We start from the raw sequence: 13,945 nt of genomic DNA, 5'->3' as shown, positions 1-13,945 counted from the left end.
TTATTTCACTCAGTAGTTGTGAAGGTGTTTCTTATCAGTGCTATGTTGGCTGTCTTCTGAGTACAGCTCTTTTAAACGTATCTCTTATCTGAAGACTGAAATTTAATGTACATTGGAGGGGCTGCAATGAGTTGAAGATACAAGGCAGGTGGAGAGGTGAATTGCTATCAGACTTCATTTAGTTCCTTTGATAAGGAGAGGACCAGGTAAACAAGAACACTGTTCATCTAGTTTACACTTGGCCAATTGGGAAAAAGCCTCCCTTGCAATGTAGATAAGTATGCTTTTACGTCTGGGTCCAATGAAGGACTTAAGTGCCTAAAAATTTAGGCAATGTAACACTGAACTCCTTAGTATCTGACCCTGAGAGTTTAATCCAAAACCTGGAATTAGGCGTCTACAGTTCATGGGGAGATCCAAAAACTGACAAGTTGAGTAGTGGGTTTGTTTAGAGCTAGCTGGTAGGAAGTAGTAAGGTATTCCTGCCCTTCTATAGAGCTGAGACATCTAAATTGAAGCTACAGATGGCCCCCTCCATTTACTCAGGATTCAGAACCCAGAATCCCCTCCTAAGCGTAGGCATCTACATGTGATCTTTTGCAGAATTTAGCAGATGCAGCCGGAGGATCCACCTTTCATATAATATACTGGTTAGAGCTCTCTCCAAAGAACTGAGACATGGAGTTAAGCTGTCCTCAGCCTGAGAAGATTGAAACGGACATTTCCCATCTCTTAGGAGAATGTTGTCAGTAGCATAACTAGGGCAGAATGAGTGGGGCACCAGCCCTGGGCACTAACTCAGAGGGAGTACTATAATGAGCCCCTCTCCTAGGAGTCTTTGCCAGACCAGGGGCAACCCTGTGCCTCTGCCAACCATAAAAGCTGGGCAGATGCAGCCTCATGCCTAGAAGTGTATCTGAGAGGCAGGAGGGGGAAGAACTGAATGAGCTCCTTATGCTTCCTGTAATCACTAGGCAAAGCATTAGTCTGATGGGACAGGGGAAGAGGAACTGTTGACCCTTCCTGCTGAAACTGTAACACCGTGTAGGGTAACCAACTATCTCTAATTGGGTGGGACAGTCCCAGAATGTAAATATCAAGTCCCAATCCCGGGCTGAATGACTCTGGGACAGCATTTGGCCATGGATTCCCTAGCCTTGACACAGTTCAGCAGGAAGGTGGCAATGGAGGGAGCAAGTGCTGAGTCTGGCTTTGGCGGTGGCAGTGGCCAGGAGAACATGAAGGCAGTGGTACCTGGGACCAGGGCTGGCTAGGCATGGAGGTTACTGGCTGAGGTGGGGGCTGTGGTGCAACTTGTCCCTTGTGGGCTGGACATCAACTCTTGCCCCTGCTGTAAAAGTCCCACTGTAGTGACCTAAGTCCCTTGTTGGATCTGGGCTTTACAGACTCATTGGAGTGAAGAGAAGATCTGATGCCTTTCTTTTCCTTCTGTAGCTACTTATAATCAGAACTACTTTTGGAGTAATAAATATTATGATTATGTGTTATTCTGCTAATTAAAAATGAAAAACAGAAGTGAGTCTTCTTTAGAGGCAGAAAATAAAATACAACCAACTATTAGTAATAATAATTACAACATGAATAATTACCATGATAGTAATTTTAATTTATTTAGTGCCTTTCCTGCTGAAGCAGACCTCAATTAAGTCTTACAGCTACTAAGGCAAGTTTCACAAATGCAGGTTTATAATCAGGGATCTGGGTTTTTTGTTTCCCATAGAAAAATTGGGGAAAAATACCCTTTTAACTGAGAAAAATGTAGATTTTTTTCATTTTAATGGAGAAACGCACAGATTTTCCACTTTTGCAATGAACTCTCTACAGGCTGGCAGAATTCCAGCCTGCAAAGGGTTGCGGGGGCCAGGATTAGGGCAGTCAGGCAGGGGGCACCATGTACATGTGCCCGTTCACACATGCACGTGGCCGCCAGGGAGCCTGGAGAGCAGCTCCCACAGGTAAGTATGGTGACAGGGAGGTGGTGGATTGAGGCCCCCATAGAGAGGGAGGGAGTTGGGCAGGGTTTGCAGGGGGTTGGGTCTGGGGCTACTGACCCACCTGGGCAGTGCATGAGGTCCAGGGCCAGAATGAGTGCCCACAGGGCCCAGGCAGGGAACAGGACAGGGCCGTGGGTGGCTTGTCTGGGGGGTGGGGAAGTGAAGCTGGCTCCTTGTTGCTGCATACAGTCCTGGGGGAGAAGGGGGGGGAGGGGACAGAGGGGCATGTGCCTGCAGATCTGTGCAGGGTGGATGCAGGCTACCCATTGTGGGCTTGGACTCTCTGCCCTACTGCCTTTCCACTGGGGCCTACAACCCAGTGGGAGGAACCCAGCTTGGGAGGGCACAGTGAGGCAGGGAAGTTGCTTGCCACTGCAAGCCCCCCACTGTCATGGTGAAGCGCTCTCTTCCTAGCCAGCAGCAGTGGGGGTGAGGGCATGCAGAGTTGTACCCGTCACTGCTGCTGGGCAGGTAGAGGGTGCCTTGCCATGGCAGCACAGAGCTGCCAGCAGTGGCAATGAGCTTGCCTGCCCAGCCCCGCTCTGCCCTAGAGGAGCCCCAGGGGGAGGGTAACAGGGTGGGGAGCCCAAGCCTGAAGTGGGCAGCCTGCACCTGCCCCCGCCCCCCCTAGGGTCTACTTTGGCTGTGCTACCCATGGGGGAGGAGGAGCCGGGCTCTGCATCCCACTCTGCCACAGCAGCCATTGCCTCCTGTGGTTGGCATCTGGGGCTCAGGTGCTGCTGCAGAGGGCAGGTCCTTGGCAGCTGGGAGCCCCCTCTGGCAGGGCTGGCTATGGGTAGGCAGTAAGGGGTCTGGACCTGCATCCTGGTGAGTGAAGGAGGCAGGGACTGCTCTGATTTTTTCCATGATAAACCCACAATCAAATATCAAAATTTATAGGTATAAATAAATAAATTCTTAGAATTTATCTTATTATAGTGATTGAAGCACTGGTAGGCTTCCAAATCGCTTTAAAATTGTAAATATATCAAGAAAACATTATGTTCGATTGATACATTTTATGTATGTATGTATGTAAGTATGTATCTCAGAACTTCATTTTAATGTGCTGATATATACTTCATTTTAATGTGCTGATATACACTTTCAGTGCTTCTCTTTACTCCTGTTCATAATACAAGAACATTGGAACAATCAGGGCAACTGAAGGGTAACAATTTAAACCTTTTCTAGATAAGTTTATATTTGCTGCACATATATAAATGTATTGTCACAGAATATTGGTAAAATAAGAACTTATTAGGATTAAACATAGATCAGAGATTTATATGAACAATTACCTTATTGATAGTTACAGTAATAAGGTGTTTTTGTTTTTTAAAAAAGGGATACAAAACCTTCCCCTCTAACTAACTGTGATAGAGTTGGGAGGGAGCATTAGTATGAAAAATGGTTATATGTAGGCTGTTCCCTAATTTCTCACTTCAGGATTTTTTGTACTTTCCCCTGGTGAAGATGGTTTGTACCTTTCCTTGTCCAAGCACAGGATATTGAACTACATCAATAAATAAGATGAGCCAGTATGGCAACTCTTAGATTCATATATCCCTAGAAATTTAAAACAAGGGATAATATTGAAAATATACTATATCAGCAGAATTTTCTCCATATTTTTCTCACTTTTCCATGGAGGGTCAGTGGGTTTCTTAAAGCTTATTAAATTCCACTATAAAATGTTCTGAACATTGGACTCTAATAATGGATTTGTGCATAGTTCCACAGTTGTTCTCTCAACAACTTCGATTCCAAATATGTGTAGTTTAAAAGTAAAATGTTACTCTACTCTAGAACTGTGGTCAACCTTCTGCAAACATGCCCATTATGCTATAAGCATGTAACTAAATACAAAATACCATTGGACATTGTCTTTTGTTCGCTAATTAGTTGGACTAAATGACCATTAGTAAAATGATTCTAATATAATGGTAATAAATATGAGGCATGTAGGTGACATCACCACCACAAGGAAATAGTGATGGTGACTATTCTGACCCAGAACTAGACAGGACATTTTTTTTCCATAAAACTTTTTGAGATTTCAGAAAGTTTCCTATTTCATATTAGAATAAACCAAAGCCATTTCAACTATGGTTTTTAAACAAAAGCCAATAGTAAGAAATCCTATACCTGATTAGCATGCATCCTAGTACTTATGGCACTCACCTGGGGGACCTGAAGTTCTGTATTGACAATTTGATATTTTCCATTTGTAAAATAATTTATTAGAAAATTTCTGATCATCTGTACTCTAACCAAATATTCACAGAAATATTATACTAAGAGATACCAACATTTTAGGAGATTAATATAATTACAGCTTGTTGCTGAATTAGTGTTGCAGAAAATATTACCTTGCCATATATGTCACTTTTCATCTATCAGCTGCAAAGTACTTTTACAAAATGCCTATAGGTGGAAAAAAACCAGGCACAAGAGCATTAAATGACTTATCCAAAGCCAAAACCAGAACCTAGGTCTCCTGACTCCTCGTCAGGTACACATTGCATCTTATTTTTTTATTACTATTTTTGGCCATAAATTGCCTTGTCTTCTGCCAGAAAATGCTACCAACATAATGTATACCATGAAAGGCAATATATGTAATGTCCTTGGCGTACTGCTTAAAGATGCTGTGAATTGCAGCACTAAAAAATAAATAGATAATAGAGATACTAAGCCCTGGATGGAAATATGCTGAGGAGGAATTGAAGAGCACTGAAATTCTTCCTATTATAATGTTGAAACAGTCGTAGAACTAAGGAAGGCTAGACATGCTTATATAAGGAAAGGCAAAATAAGTTATGGAGACTTTGAGTCCGATCTCATCTCGTTAGGGTTTAATTGCCAGTGTGCACGCCACACACTGCCCTTCTGAGGTTACCATCCATTCAGTCATACTGACACTGAAAAGAGAAATTTCACTGTGGAGTAGTAGAAATAACATTTTTAGTATTTTTTTCCCTAAATAATGAAGTTAAGGAACATTGCAAGCCTTAGAGAAAAAGAAATGTGAGACAGATGAGCATATTTTGATCAGTTTCTTTACTCTTAATCATACTGTCATAACTCTAGTGGGCATTAATCACTGGAAATGTATGTATCTAAAATCCAGGAAAGATGGTGCTCTTCTCTTAGCATGGACAAGTCAGTACAGATGATTATTGCATAGGTGGGACACTGGGCTTGCAAGTCAGAACAAGCTCAATTTGGAACAAACCCAAGTCAGAACACTGACTGGGCCCATGTCACAGCACAGTGAGCATGCACAGAACACAGGATGTATACAGTGTAACAAATTAAAATAGTACCTGATTTTTTCCACATGAACTTTTTCATGCTGCAGCTAGCTTTAGACCACTTAAGTTGGCATATATGTCTGTATGCTCCTATTCTAAGCCACATTTGGAACAGTCTAAACGTTGCATCTGATTTTGGCCAAAGAAATAAAACACATTCTCAGGAGGCTGAAATACTGAAAGCTCCACAATTAATTCCTAGAGAATCTAAAAGTAGCAGAGAACAAGGTAATCATTTACCACCAGGAAAAATAATATTATCATTATTATCTCTTACTTGCATTAAAGTAGCACATAGACATTAGGGCTGTGCGAAACAGCAGCATTCTGTTTTGAGCAGTGTTTCGACAGAACAGCATTTTGTTTAGAATTTTGTTTCGATTCGAAACAGCTGTTCTGTTTTGTTCCGGCAAAATGGCAAAACTGTTTCGATGTTTTGCCCATAGGATATAATGGCGAAGGACAAAACAGCCTATAACTTTGTCATTTCTGGCTTGATTTGGATGAAAGCTACAAAAATGGTAGCCCCTTATGAGGGCATGAAGCCTGCCAAGTTTCAAGGATATAGATGCAGAGGGTTTGGGGAAACTGCACCCCAAATTCTTGAAAGCAAAACTCATGTCATGTGTATGTGTTAAGCCACAGCGTGCCAGGGACTGTCCTGTCAAAACAGTGAAACAAAAACTGGGCTGCTTCCTGGTTCCCTGCGCTACACTGAGCCAGGGGTGGGAGGCAATTTCAAGGTCAAAACAGGAAAATCGGAATGAAACAAAATAACCTCAAAACAAAATGAGGCTGTTTGAAATGTTTTAAAAGTTGACACGTTTCAACCATATGCTGGGGATGGGAAGTCAGTCCACCTGGGCTGCTTCCCGGTCCCCCACGCTACATCAGGAGGCAGCACAGGCACAATGCAGCCAGGGGGACCAGGAAGCAGCCCAGCTGGGCTGACTTCCCATCCCCAGCAAAACTTGAAACCGTGTCAAAACAGCCTTTCTGTTTTGACAGAACAGAACGGAACAGGTGTTTCGACTTGAAATAAAACTTGATACAAAACACTGTTCCGTCAAAACTCAAGGTGCAACGGAATGGTGCCATTTCACACGGCCCTAATAAATATAGAGTTAGAAGCTTGAATGTAAATTCACACTTCATTTTTTGAATTTAAAGTTATAGTTCCCTCTTGTAATGTTACTACTATGTTACAGGTAATAGTACAGTTGTAGTTTATTTACAACTTTATTTACAACTTTTGCCAAAACAGTACAATAACATGAACAATAAAAATTATATTAAATAGCAGTATTTATAGAAATCATATTTTACTGAAAGAATACAATAAGATTTTCTGTTCTACTAGTTAACTCAAAATTAAGATGGAGCATTTATACATATCTCTCTGTCACTGTCTACATATATAGTATTATGGTCTGGTTTTGTCTCAATATATTGATAGGTTGATCTATAGATATGGACAATGAAAGAAAATACATTGAATATATTGTGTATTAGCTTTCAGCAGGAATATCATTTTCAGATTTTGGTATGACACAATTCACATTTTAAGTTACATTATTTAAGGCTTGGGTTGACAAGCTGGTCAATTGACTGCATATTTTTTGACCAAAGATTATAGCAATTTTATAAAACAAAAAACAAAACCCCCCTTTTTTGTAGTTTTCTTGACAGAAGTATGATTTTTAAAATTGTTTTCGACACATTTCTTAATGGAAAATATATGTGTGGGGGGAGGGGGGCACATTCTGTGTATTATTTGGACCTACTGGCAAATTTTTTCAATTTTCACCAGTCAAATGACCAAACTTTACTTAATTACAAAAACACCCAACCTATTTAAGGCCCTGTCCTCGGATACAATGGTGCTGTGTATGTTATAATTGCGTATCTATTTTAGGTGTCCAAAATTAGAAGCTAGGTGTTTTATGTAGCTTGGATATTCCTGAGGCCAATGGGTGCTGAGATTGTTCTGTAGCTTGTCAAAGATATCTGGAAGCTTGCCTGAATTCTCGTTACTAAGGAACGTGTTGAAAGCAGCTCAAATCACACTTTTCCTATTTTTATTTATAATTGTCATTTCAGGGAAGTACTGTTTTCCTTTTGTGTGCATGAGGGTGTATAGCAGCACTAAGTAACACATTTTAAGTACTACTACAAAACAAACACATTCCTGTTACAATTTCCATACAAATAGTCATATGGTCCACATTTTAAACAGAAATGTTTCCTGATCCTGTGAGGTGCTAGGTGCTCTGAGGCCACAAAGTCTTTGACAGAATCCTGTGATAGGATTGTTGTGGCCACGCAGCCAATGTCAGGATCAGCCCCTTAAAGGGCAGGATAATTTTTTAAATTCTCCACACTTAATTTCCAAATTGGTAAATTTATTCCAAACACGTTTACAAATGCATTCTGCATTTGTTTCTCTCTCATACAGAATTTACAGTCCTCATCTTGAAAGATCATCCTCAAAGTGCATCAGCATATTGCCATCATTTGGTTTAACTACTTTTTGTTTTTAAACACATTTATAAGTAACATTGTGTTTCCAAAATGTGAGACTCATTAAATAAAATACTCTAAACAGAAGATGGCTCAGTTTAATTATTACTGCATTTTAGAGAATGTGCCTCATGCTTGTGTTTTATTGCAGACATGCAGGTTGGTTCCAGTTAATGACGTTTCCATTATCTTCCAAGTTTGTTTTTCTTTCATTTTATTTTCCATTTGGTGCCCTTTTAGCAGTTCAGTCTTTTTGTTTTCTTGAATATTCTGGAAACATTGACCTAGTAATGCTTATGTCAGAGGAGAGTCATTTATCAACCACCAGGTGTCAGTACATATGAAAACTTTAATATAGCAAAGTTGTAACAAGAATGCCAACTGCTAAGTCTTCTCTAAGACATCAGTGGCCTAGTTTGTATGTTCTTCTGTAAACTGAAGGCAGGTCTCAATCAGAGTTTATGTATTTCAAGGTTTTGGTAGCCAGTCTGAATCAGAGTCTCCAAAAAGAAGTCATGAAAGCTTCTGCACCTTATGAAGTTTAATCTATAATATTATACAAGAACAAAGACCTTAGGCTGCTGACTCTAGAAAAATCTGTGTTGCTCACCAGTCAGATATTTAGTTTGTCTTGAAATGTGCTGTGTGTCATGGGAGGGAGTTTATGTGTTTTTTATCTGTATTTATTATTGGTATTGGCTTATTTTTTCTCTTCTAAAATTTTAGTGACTGTAGAATTAAGAAGATGATGGATCTTGTCTAGTTGCATGAGTAGACACCAGACAAGGTTTTGACTGCCTTCTGAGGTTCAAAATGAGAACAAAAGTCAAGTGATAACTTTTCGATTTAAAATTAAATGGCTTTCTGAGTGTGAAGAGAAGTCAACAGGATTGCTCCAAGATAAAAGTGCTGAAGTATGCTGCTGAAGCAAAGCCATAGAAAAACTGACCCTGAATCTGAGAGAAAATGCAGAAAAAGCTGAAGTACTCTACCTTTTTTACCTCAGTCTTCATGAGCAAAGTCGGCTATCAGACTACTACACCTGGCAACAGTTTGGGGAGGAAGTGAGCAATCAACAGTAGCAAAAGAATGGGTTAGGGCCTGTTTAGAAAAGCTGGATGCATGCAAGTCCATGGGGCCACAAGTGATGCACCCAAGGGTGCTGAGGAAGTCAGCCAATGTGACTGCAGAGCCACTGACCATTATCTTTGAAAATTCATGGTGATTAGGAGAGGTCCCAGATGACTGGAAAAGGGCAAACAGTGCCCATATTTAAGAAAGGGGAAAAAAGGTGGATCCAGGGAGCTACAGACTGGTCAGCCTCATTTCAGTCCCTGGAAAAATCATGGAGCAGGTCCTCAAGGAATCCACCTGAACCACTTGAGGAGAAGAAGGTGATTAGGAACAGTCAGCATGGATTTACCAAGGGCAAGTCATGCCTGACCAACCTGAATCCCTTCTATGATGAAATGACTGGCTCTGTGGATGCGGGGAGACCAGTGGGTGTGATACAGCATAATTTTAGCAAGGCTTTTGATACCATCTCCCACAACACTCTCACAGAAAAGCTAAGGAAGTATGGGCTGAATAATTGGACTGTAAGGTGGATAGAAAACTGGCTGGAGCATCAGGCTCAGAGTAATAATCAATGGCTCGATGTCTAATTGGCAGCCGGTATCAAGTGGAGTGGCCCCAGAGGTTGGTCCTGGGGCTGCTTTTGTTCAATATCCTCATCAACAACCTAGACGATGGGATAGATTGGGCCAAAAGAAATCTCATGATGATCAATAAGGACAAATGTAAAGTCCTATACTTAGGACAGAACAATCCTATGCACAGGTACAGATTGGGGACTGACTGGCTAAGCAGCAGCTCTGCAGAAAAGGACCTGGGGGTTACAGTGGACAATAAGCTGAATATGAGCCACCAGTGTGCCTTTGTTGCCAAGAAGGCTAACAGCATACTGGGCTGCATTATTAAGAATGTTGCCAGAAAATTGATGGAAGTGATTATTCCCCTCTACTTGGCACCGGTGAAGTCACATCTGGAGTACTGTGTCCAGCTTTGGGTCCCTCACTACAGAAAGGATATGGATAAATTGGAGAGAGTCCAGTAGAGGTCAGTGAAAACAGTTAGAAGAGTGGGGAATGTGATTTTTTTTTTTTTTTTTTGAGGAGAGGCTGAGAGAACTGGTCTTATTAAAGCTGGAAAAGAGATGACTGAGGGGGAATTGAATAGCGACCTTCAACTACCTGAATGGTGTTTCCAAAGAGGATAGAGCTAGACTGTTTTCAGTGGTTGCAGATGACAGAACAAGGAGTAATGGTCTCAAGTTGCAGCCAGCAAAATTTAGGTTAGATATGAGGAATAACAGTCTCACTAGGAAGTTAGTAATCACTGGAACAGGTTACCCAGAGAGGAATATTCATCCTTAGAGGTTTTTTATGACCCAGGTAGATAAACCGTGGTTTTGGGGTCCAAAATTGGGGACAGTCCTGCTTTGACCAGGGGGTTGGACTAGATTACCGCCTGAGGTCCCTTCCAACCCTAACTTTCTATGTCTTTAATTTAACCTCTCAGTAATGCAGAATGGTTTTACATCTTTCTCTCCAATTCATTTAAGCATGTGTGTATGGCCATCCCATTCCAGAAAAGCACTTTAGCACTTGCTTATGTGTCCTGTATACACATAGATATTTTCCAAATGCTAGAAACTAGTGCTAGAGCCAAACTCTGATCTCAATCAAGTCAACAGGAAACTCCATTGATTTCAACAGGACTAGGATTTAAGCCTGTATCCTCAAGGGTGTTGGATATCAATGAAAGTTGAGCACTAAAAACCTTTGAAGCACAAAATACCCTCTGGCATTTTCTCAAGACCAGTTTTAAATGATGCCCCAAGTAATGTAGCTTCATTCACTTTCCTTGGAAAACTGCATAGCTTTATGCACCACATTTTCAAGAAGATTTCTCTGGGCCTCCACTTAAATTTCCTTCCTCTTCTGTTTCCAGCTTTGCTAGTTATTTTCAAAGTACTGTTATAGAAAATAAAATTCAATAAATGGTGAAAGCATCTTTTCTGCAGAATGCATACTTTTTAGGATAAATGTACTTTTTCAGTTAATAAACACTGCAGTAAAGCATGGGAACTAATATGCCATCTTGAATTCATTTATTTAAAGCTATATTTGAAATAATCTATAGGCTTTTGGTTATCCATGAATGCTGTTTAATATTTGTATTATGATAGCCCCCATGCCAGTCTGCAAGACGAGATTTGTCTCCATTGCACTAACTACCTTATAAAAAAATAACCTGCTATTTCTGCAGGTCAGAAAAGGTTCTCCAAGCTGTCAAACTGTTGGCACTATTATAAATGGGCTAATCATATTTAGAGAGTTCTATGCAAGAAGAAAAGTTTTGTTATTTTGATAAACAGAATTGAATGAAGTGGTAGTAAGAAATAAAGATTAGCTATTATTTGACAGTATTATTTAGTATTTCATATACCAATCCATAAAGCAGTGATATCAAAGAGACTGAATGATTTAGATATGGTAGAAGCATTTGAGTGCTCCCAAAAACAGAAAGCCATACCCACAGTAGCTTTTCTATCAGTAAGTCCTCCTACATCAGACCAAGGATGGTGGCCAAATTAAGGAGCAATCCACCAGTTTTCCAGATTGAGGGTTGAGCATAATGCTAATATCCTTATCCCACAAGAAATGAAATAGTTAAGAAACTCTCAAGTAGGCCTCAGAAAAATACAAATGAAGACCTAAATGAAGATCTAAAATCAGATGGGGTGACCAGAGAAGTGTCACTTCCAAAATGCAGCTGTAGAAGTGTTAAGATGGCTTGGGAAATACATCTCTTAAAGTTAGTAAATATGCATAATTTAACTAGAGAGGAAAGACTACAAAGTACAACTTGTGGAACTGGTTTTATGATGAATGATGTAATGTTACCAGTGGCTTTTGGTTTTGAATGAACCTGCTACTTAAGGATGAAAGGAAATGGAACAGTTCATCCTCCCGCAGAAAAATTGGATGATGAAATAAAGACAAAGGCTTTGTATGAATATGTGATAGTCTTCCACAGTCAAAGCTGTCCTGGATTGCTGCAATGCTAATATAGAAAAGGAAGATATGTAGAATCAGTTATATGGAATAAATGTTTGTGTGATACAGATAATGACAATGGATGCCATTGGTTTTGCCACATATAAAGCTATAATTGTGGCAAGCACTACGTTTTTTTTATGGAAGCTTTCACAAGCATACATAAGTATCTGTAGCTAGATTTACTATCAATTAACTGAATCACACATTCATTGAATTCAAGGCATAAAAGTAATATCCAAGTGTGGGCTACACTTTAAAGCAGGCTAAATGCTTTTGCACTGCTTTAATGGTGTCAGTGTTTGCATGCCTCAGTGGCATATTGCACATGAATTCCAGCCATTGTAGGAAATTCGGTGGCATAGTACACCTTAAATGACTTCGGGTGCAGCAAACTAAAACTCCTCCAAGGAGTCTTAGTTTCCTGCCCCTACAGCTGTGGAGTGAAGCACCAGGCTCCGTGCAGCTCCATAGTTCTGCAGGAAGCCCTGCAGGCAGCCTGACAGCAGCCCAAGAACAGCAACGAGCCTGATCTTTTTTTTTTTTATTCTCTCCCCCGGTCGGAGCCTGCCCACCTGCCTGAGCTGCATGGGGGCCTGGCGCTTCCCTCCACAGGTGTGATGCCCCCTGGGACTGCCCGAACCAGTTGCCTGTGGGCGGGTGCCACCTGGAGGGGGGACGCACAGCTGCCGCGGAGGGAAGCTCCAGCCTCTCATCCCCCTGCAGCCCACCTGCTGGCAGCTCACCCTCTCCGCTGGAGAAGCAGTTAAGTCAGCTGGGTGTGTACATGACACAGGGATTTAATCAGCCCTAAATTGAAGAAGTGTTTTTTAAAACCCACCCGCTTCAATTTAAGACCCCCGTTTCATCTACACACGTGATACCAGATACTAAAGGAGAGCACTTTTGAACTCAGACCACTATCTTGTAAAAGTGATGATTAGCAAAAAAATTGCCACAACTGAAAAAATGGAAAAGCCCTAGATACAACATTGAAACTTTAAGAAATACAAAATATTACTGATAGATATACAAGTAGAAGTTAAGAAATAGTTTGAAGCTTTAGAAGACTACATGGAGGTTATGGAGGATGTTGATACCAACTGGGATACTTTCAGAGATACAGTAAAGAGAGCAACAGCAAAGAATATAGAAATAACTGAGCATAAACAAGGAAAGGATTGATGAAGATTGTTGGAAAGCAATTGAAAACTGATGTGCATCAAGGATCATATATCTTTAAAATCAGAAGCAGTCTCCTAATGAGCACTATAAAGCCAAAAGAGAGGCCAGCAGACTGGTAAACCAACACAAATAGGAGTTCTTTTGAAGAAAAGATAGAGCAAGACAGATACACTAATAATGTGAGGGCATTTTAAAAGACAGTGTCTGAAGGCAAGAATACCAACCATCAGTAAAAGTGCTAAAGAACAAAATAGAAATCTTTAAACTGCAAACATGCACATATCAAAGGATGGAGATTCAAGAGGCAATCCTAATGCCCAGGAACAACAAATCAAAGTGTACTGATAATTATTAACAACAGGCAGAGAGGTATGCTAAATCCAAGACTTTATAAATTGATTTTGTTGAGTTAGAAATTTGGAAAATTTTTCCACAGCCTTGCAAGGAGGAGATCATATATTCAGCTGTGAAAAGGGAGACAAACTGGAATGTAAGAATTAAGTATACTGACAATTTCCCTGTTTATGCCCTATAAAATGCTCTCTTTGATACTTTTAAATAGACTTACCCAGTATGGCCAACTCTCATGATTTTTGGTGTTGTTCTTAAAGTCTACACTTCAGGAACATGAAAAACTTAGCTCATTCTTTTATCTCTCTCTATATAAATATAAACATATATAAAAGAAAGAGCTAGGTTTTTCATATTCCTGAAGTGTAGACTTTAAGAACAACACCAAAAATCATGACAGCTGGCAACACTGCTTACCCCTTATAGAAAGGAGGCA

The 13,945-nt window shown here is 40.4% G+C and overlaps 1 long non-coding RNA gene across 1 annotated transcript in view; it reads left to right on the top strand.

The window, feature by feature from the left end:
* The first annotated feature begins 209 nt into the window (after positions 1–209).
* Positions 210–13,945, top strand: part of LOC109291499 — a 21,325-nt gene continuing 7,589 nt past the window's right edge. The window contains exons 1-2 of the long non-coding RNA XR_002095868.1: positions 210–221; positions 6,541–6,546. This is a non-coding gene — a long non-coding RNA (uncharacterized LOC109291499). The remainder of the gene's footprint in view (positions 222–6,540; positions 6,547–13,945) is intronic.

Source organism: Gavialis gangeticus, unplaced genomic scaffold (genome assembly GCF_001723915.1).
Source record: "Gavialis gangeticus isolate Ggan-Ray unplaced genomic scaffold, GavGan_comp1, whole genome shotgun sequence".
In the NCBI taxonomy this organism is placed as follows: Eukaryota; Metazoa; Chordata; order Crocodylia; family Gavialidae; genus Gavialis; species Gavialis gangeticus.
The sequence above is the reverse complement of the archived record's forward strand: the minus strand, read 5'-3'. Positions and strand labels throughout refer to the sequence as shown.